Source organism: Oratosquilla oratoria, chromosome 2 (assembly GCF_046742065.1).
Source record: "Oratosquilla oratoria isolate Oo_2021 chromosome 2, ASM4674206v1, whole genome shotgun sequence".
Taxonomy (NCBI): domain Eukaryota; kingdom Metazoa; phylum Arthropoda; class Malacostraca; order Stomatopoda; family Squillidae; genus Oratosquilla; species Oratosquilla oratoria.
The window spans coordinates 49,535,305-49,542,804 of NC_134778.1; positions in this window are offsets into that span (position 1 = coordinate 49,535,305).

The window sequence follows — 7,500 nt, forward strand, 5'->3', positions numbered from 1 at the left end:
CCAAAGTGGGTTAGTTTCAAAATAGTTTGCAACTTTTACGCTCTGTAGGGGGGATTCCTTTACCTAATCAAATTTGACAGACAGCACAGAGGATATACTACTACACTCGTAAAGGCCACCTTTACGTTTGAACATGCTGGATATAAGATCTTCCACCCTCTCAATCTTGTTTTTAACCCATTAAACTCCGATGACAAGATTATTTGTCATTTGGTCAAATAAAACAAAAAATCATAAAACACCAAAATGTTTGATCAAACACCAGAAAAATACGACGTCAATCCTCGCTTCGCTCGCAGCGAAGCGAGGACTGACGTCGTATTTTTCCGGTGTTTGATCAAACATTTTGGTGTTTTATGATTTTTTGTTTTATTTGACCAAATGACAAGACATCTTGTCATCGGAGTTGAATGGGTTAAAGTTGTCATTACCTTGTTGCTTATTATGGGTGATGGGGAAGTATGGGGAAAGATAGAGGAGGTGTAGATTGAGGGTGGGAAGAGACGGATGTTAATGTGCACATAGAGATAACTTTCGAAGAAAGAGGAAATCCAAATGACATTCACGTTTGTTAATGTCTGAATGTATCTTAATAAGTGACTGATATGCGTATTAGTTCTTAAATCATTTACATAATGACAGAAAGAAATATTAGTGTTGGAAACAGACAGAAGCGGTGAGATTAATTATGAACACATTACGTTGAAAATGTGGTTAAAAATGTAATGGCACAATTGATACCAAGGGAAGAAAACTTACTGATCACATTTGGTCAAGAGAGGTAGAAAGGTTTATGTCTATCTATACGGGCAATGCGGGAGGAAAGCGTGTTTAAGTTCGCTGGATTAGAAGAATATATTACATTAGGATTTATGGTGTACGGCTGAAGAAAAGGATAGTATTTTAAAAATGGAGTAGTTTTGATCACATTAGGTTTCAAGCTGTGCGTGCGTGTGTGTGTGTGTGTGTGTGTGTGTGTGTGTGTGTGTGTGTGTGTGTGTGTGTGTGTGTTTGTGTGTGTGTGTGTGTGTGTGTGTGTGTGTGTGTGTGTGTGTGTGTGTGTGTGTGTGTGTGTGTGTGTATGTTTGTGTGTATGTTTGTGTTTGTGTATGTTTGCGCGCGCGCGCACGTGTGTGAATTATTCACTTTCTCTAGTTGAAAGATTAATTATCCTTGTGAATTTCCTCCTCTGGAGTTCGCTGATTCTTCCTCAAATCTTTCCGGAATATTTCTTCGTAAAGCAGAGGATAAGTCATAACCTGTGTAAGCTTGGCAAAAGAGCTTAAGTCCTTCTCTGCCAGATAGCAACTTTCCCTCTGATGCTAACTTCCACTAAGTTATATAATTCCATTCCATGGTCGCGAATAACCCACCCTGTACCTTCTGGCACTATTTACTTTGCTCTACCTGACACTAAGTTATTTTATTCATCTCTTTGGCATTTGCCTCTGTAGTGAAGGGGTTGATATGGAAAAGCATGTTTGCAGTAGTGGTATATCCCTGACAGTTAGAAAACATGAAGAAATCGATCAAGATTGTTTACTGTATACTGACTTAGGAATTGCATCAAAGCTGTGGAGGGGTGGATCGATGGGATCGGTTCACTGTGTCCAAAGATTGTATTTCGTTACGTAAAGTATTAGAGTGAAGGCAGAAATTCAGCAATTGAAAAAATGAAGAGAGAATACTGTCATTGTATTGTTCACAGGACTTTACGTCATGTTCTTATTGTTCACAGGGCCTTGCGTCATGAAATGTTCAGCCTCTTTCAAAGCAACCATCTTTTCTCAATTTGATCGGATACCCAAAGCAGGTGGCAATCATCTGCAACAAATGGGATCTGAACCCTATTTAAATCCAACGCGTGAGAGTGATGCATTTTACTCATGTTATTGAGGACAAAGATTAAATAAAATGTATTATTCTATAGATTCTTGTTGGCTCCCAGATGAGAGGGGAGGGAAAAGGTAATAATATATACATGAGAGAAGGGGAGAGGAAGGGAGAGGGCGAGGGAGAGGAAGAGGGGGAGGGAAAGGGAGAGGGAGAGACAGAGGAATTAATATTGCACGTGACGTTTAGAGGAAAGGAAGTTGATGCTAGTCGGAGAGGATAACGCTAGTAAACCCATTCCACAGTTGACAGACTTTAGTTCTCACCGAGATCAGGAGACGGTTTTATTCAGCTGAAGAACAACATTAAGACAACTGGAATTAACGAGCATACGAAAAATATTTTATCCAAATTTGGCATCTCGACTGGATAAAATCGTCTGCCTTAGGGGAGACCAAATATCTGTAAAAAACGGCAGTTTGCTGATGTTGTTTGACAGACCGGGCGAATGTGGATGAAGTGGGACGTAGAAATTGAAGTGGGAGGAACGGAGGAGAAGAGAGAAAAGAGGCGGTAGTCAAGAAACAAAAGTTTGAAAGAAAGGAAGGAGTAAGTCACCAAGGGTTGGTGTGTGTGGGGGGGGGGGTGGACCACATGATACTTACACCGTGGATCGACACTCGAAGGTGAAATTGGAAGGGGAATACTGGGGACGGAGACTGCATGATCTTCACTCGTTTGATTCTGTAGCAGCCTTTATTTATATTGTTAAAGCTGTCGCCAGGTTATTCCATTCATATGAGAGACTACGAATGAAACGAGTTTGGCTTGATTATAGGCCTCACTTGGCTCCCAATCTACACTTTGCTTCGAGTTTGACATTAATGGTTCAGTATAGGACCGGACTTTCCCTTGGAGAATAACAAAACCTTTGTACCTTACCATGGTAGCTTAATCCAGTTAAGTGAGACGTACATGCGTGGCAAAATAAAGTTGCCTCATGTCTTTTTCATAAGAAAAATGTGAACACGCCTTCGTAATTAGGGGGTTCAGAATTAAGGGTGCTGTGACAGAATAGAAGAAGGGTGAGAGTGAAAACAAATGGAGAATGAAAAAAAGAGGAAACAATAGGAAACTAGACAGGAGGGTAGGATTGGTTGGTAATGGAGGGAGACGGAAGATGTGTTTGGGTTGAATTTGTATAATGAAAAGAAGGGAAGGTGAGGAGAGAGAGAGGATGGAAAAGGAAAAGATGGGCAGGAAAAAGAAAAAAGGGGAAATAAAGGAAAGGAAATATATGGAGAAGAAAATTGGACGAGAAAACGAGAGGCAGGGAAGGGGAAGAAAAGGGAAGTGAGGAGAAAGAAAGAAATAGAATGGGAGGTCAAGGGAATTGAAGAAAGTTGCCTGTATTTGTTGATCCAGAAGTAAACAGGCTGGAACATATAAAAGAAGAGAAGGGAGGAAGCGGGAGAAGGATAGTACAGTTGATAGTAAGGTATGAGAAGGAGGACGAATGTAAGGTGAGTAATTGTACACCTCAACCTCATCTCAGGGTTCTGTTTGTTTTATTTTCTAAAAGGCGAATAAAAGGCACAGCGAGATTATACAACAAAGTTCTTTAAGGCTTTTGCCTTAGATGACCTTTTTCAAGAAGAGGTGTAGGTGGAAGAGGGAATGGAGGTGGACAAAGAGTACATGGACGAGAGGGTGGAGATGAACACGGAGATGGAGGAGGGCCAGGAGATAGACAAAGAGGTGAATATGGACGAAGATACAGAAGTAGTAATGGACGAGGAAGAGGAGGTGGAAGACGAAGTGGAGGTGGATCAGGACGAGTAGGAGGAGGATGCCGGAGAGGAGAAGAAGGACTAGGAGGAAAAGGAAGAAAGAAAAGGAGGACGAGCAGGGTGAGAAGGAGGATGGTAAGAAGATGGAAAAAAGAGTTCGAGAACAAAGATGAGGAAGACGAAGTAGAGGAGAAGGAGGGAGAGGAGAAGGAGGAGGACGAGGGCGAAGAGGAGAGAGACAAAGAAAAGGAGGACGAGGATGTAGAGGAGGAGGAGGAGGGGAAAGAGGAGAAAGAGTAGAAGGAGCCGAAGAAGGAAAGTGGGAAAGATAAGGAAGGAAAAAAAAGAGAAAGAGGACGAGATGGTGGTAGGGGGAATCTGACTTCTTATTTTGAAGAAGGTTACTGTTAAGGTGCAAAAACACCAGAAATAGAATCTGGAACTTTCGACAGCTCAGAAAAAAAAAATATGTTCTTCTTTCTCAAAGGTTTTCTCCTCCTGCTCTTTCTTCATTGCTTCTACTCTGGAATTTTATTCATCACCCAAAGTGAAAATCATCCAAAGAAAGAATCTGAGCCGTAGAGATTTCTTCATCATTTCTTTTTACATTTCTTCTCCACCTCCGTCTGCAATGGCAGCACAGACGTGAACACAGATTATGTAGAGGACCTTTTGCAGGAGCCTGGGTGGGCGATCGATTTTCTCCGTAATTTTGGTGCTCTGATACACTGCAACAACAACAACAACAACAGCAGCAGCAGCAACAACAACAACAACAACAACAACATAACAATAACAGCAACAATAACATCAACACCACCACCACCAACAACAACAACATTAACAACAACAGCAACATTAACAACAACAACAACAACAACAACAACAACAAAACAGCTAAGTTATTCTTCTTTTTCCTTTGCTCCATAAAAACGAAAATATGACAGAAATGATGAGAGTAAACTCCCTCGCCCTCGGTTCCTTTCATCATCTTATCCATTTGCAGTTGGGGAAAAAAAAGTTTAGCGGGACGGAGAAACGAAAGAGGGCTGTTGACGAAGAAAATAATATAAGACAAAAAGTTTAATTTTTCTAAAAGTGTAGAGAGAAAATTGTCGGTGAAGGGTAAATCAATTGAAAGCAAAGAGGATGAAAGAAGGAAATATGAATATATGAGATAGGAAGGATTCTTTTTTCATTGTTTATATATGTACATTTGACCACTTAGTGACGCAGCAGTAATCTAAATGTCAAATTCCAGAAGACTTCATTACATCGAATGTGCAACATAATTCAGCAGAAAGTGAATGAATATTTTATCAATATTAATTTAATGTACAAGTGTCGACCTCATCACTTTCAATTCCCTTCTTTCCGTAATTACTGGTTTAATTCTGTTAACTGTTCCCTTAAATTATTTTGTATTCTTTCTTCTCTTCATTTTCTTTTCATCATCGTCTTAATGTAAGTTAGTCGCTCATCTGTAGGCCCCCTGCCTCTTTCGTCCTACTTATTCAAATACCACTTAGAATATGCTTCTGTAGGATATTTAAAACGATTTAATTATTTTCTTGAGTTTCTTCACTACTTCTACAACATAGTTTGATTAAATACACCAGAGGACTCCCACCTGGGATCCCCAATCCACTCACCAAGCCAACTCTGCTCCGACGTCACTACTTAATTCATCCAATATTTTTGACCGTTACAAATAAATACCTACCCTTAAGGGCATGACTTTCTCCCGTGTACCAATATTTTTTCTCCTCCTCCAACCTTTTCTCCAATCAGAAAGACTGTTACACTGTCTGAAACAATAATGCTTACGCAAGCAATCTTGGCCACGAAGCGGAATGGCTTAGTGTTTATATTTCGTCACATCAGCACCAATATCGATACCCTAGCTGTGTTTACAAACTTAGACGGCGAGTGAGGTTATGCAACTCTGCAACTCCCTCACGGCTATTGTTTTCAAAACATCTAACTCGTAAAAATGAACTTCTCGCCACCTACCCCTCTATCTACCTACTTGTCTACTACTTGTCTACCTTCATCTACCAGCCTCATACAACAAGGTACAACATTTTTTTTCAGGAGTCAGTTGCGTCATTTGTATAGCAAGTAAATATTTTGTGTTCCTCCGATTTGTGTGAGCTTGTGTGTGTGTGTGTGTGTGTGTGTGTGTGTGTGTGTGTGTGTGTGTGTGTGTGTGTGTGTGTGTGTGTGTGTGTGTGTGTATGTTTGCTTAGGGGAGAGTTAGTAATGATTTCTTGTGACCAGGTTTAATGTTGCTTGTTTCCTGATTTTTCTTTCTGTTCTCAAGAAACTGTCGTCAACAGACGTCCATTGTATTATACAGACGTATGCGTTCAGTAGATTACAATGGACAACAAGTAATGCCAAATAGAAAATATGTAGGTAGGAGTCCATTTAGTATCATAGGAAGGCCAGAAATAAAATGGTAAATAAGTAGAAGGTAAATTAATAGATAACTGAATAAGCGGTTGAATAAATTGGGTTGTCAAGAGGCGTCAAAGCATATTGTTTATGTGTTTATATAATGTCAGAGTACGAATTTCAAGTTTGATTTGTATGGTCACTACGTGGTTGTCGAAAAAATAATACCACCTTCTACAATAAATGTAAATCCTGCATTGTTTCCCTCCTGGTTTGCAATCAGTGTGAAAATATTTTAGAACACGATGATATCAATTCCACAGAATTTTTAAAACATGTAAGGATTCCTATTGCACCATCTGAATCTCTGAGGAGACGTCATCTACATTTTGTGGTTCATGTCATTGAAATCTATTCAGTTTGAAACTAGCCGTAACGAGAGTGATGAAAGTAAAATGTACCTATACTGACCGGCAAGTCCGTATACTTTAGAGATTTTCTTCTTGCCCATGCTAGGTGCCCTTCGTAATGACAGTGTTAAGATTGGATATAAAATGCCACTAGAAAATGAGAGAGAGAGATAGAGAGAGAGAGAGAGAGAGAGAGAGAGAGAGAGAGAGAGAGAGAGAGAGAGAGAGAGAGAGAGAGAGAGAGAGAGAGAGAGAGAGAGAGAGAGAGAGAAGTATTAGCAGTTAGTGGCTTGACGATTCATGAAAGTTCTTTATCCCATCCTAAAATATTTTGGGCCCCAACCACCGTGAGAAGCAAGTGAAATTTAAAAAAAAAAAAAAAAAAACTCGATGGCACATTCTGGTATACAGTCTTGTTATCTGGTAATAAAAAGGTAGGAAATTGTGGAATTTTGTTATAAATCAATTAACGATATATTTTGTTTACTCTTATTAATAAGACACTGGCCGATGCTTTTTCAATAATATACGAATATATTCAACAATATCCTCTCAATGGTAGAACAAGCTAGCAGACCGCCGAAGAATTTGTTTTTTATATCTGTGTAAGGTAGAAAAAAAAAGTGGATAAATTTGCTTTCTTTCGTGCATTGAACGTGAAGTTCATGAGAGAAACGTTTTTGCGAAATAGAATTAAAGTTATGCACGGTAAGTAAGTGAAGAAGGACAGGACGCATGTAGTGAAGATACAAAAAAATAAATAAATAAATAAATAAATAAATAAACTCCAGTTAAGAAATAACAGAGAAAGTCTATAAAGATCTGTGGAATATAAATAAACACGTCCAGGAATAACGAGTTTAGAATGAAATTATGGGTTAGCACTAGATTTAGGCGAAAGCGGTACATGTAGGAATTGTTGACCCTTGGGAGAAGACTTCTAGGATCGGAAATAGAGCTGGAACTATAGGGAATTGTGGAAATGGAATAGAGAGAGGTAAGACTAAGAGAAAGGTGGAAAGTTTGCAGGCACTGGGATTGGGCATGACTGAGTAAGGACTTCGTTGGTA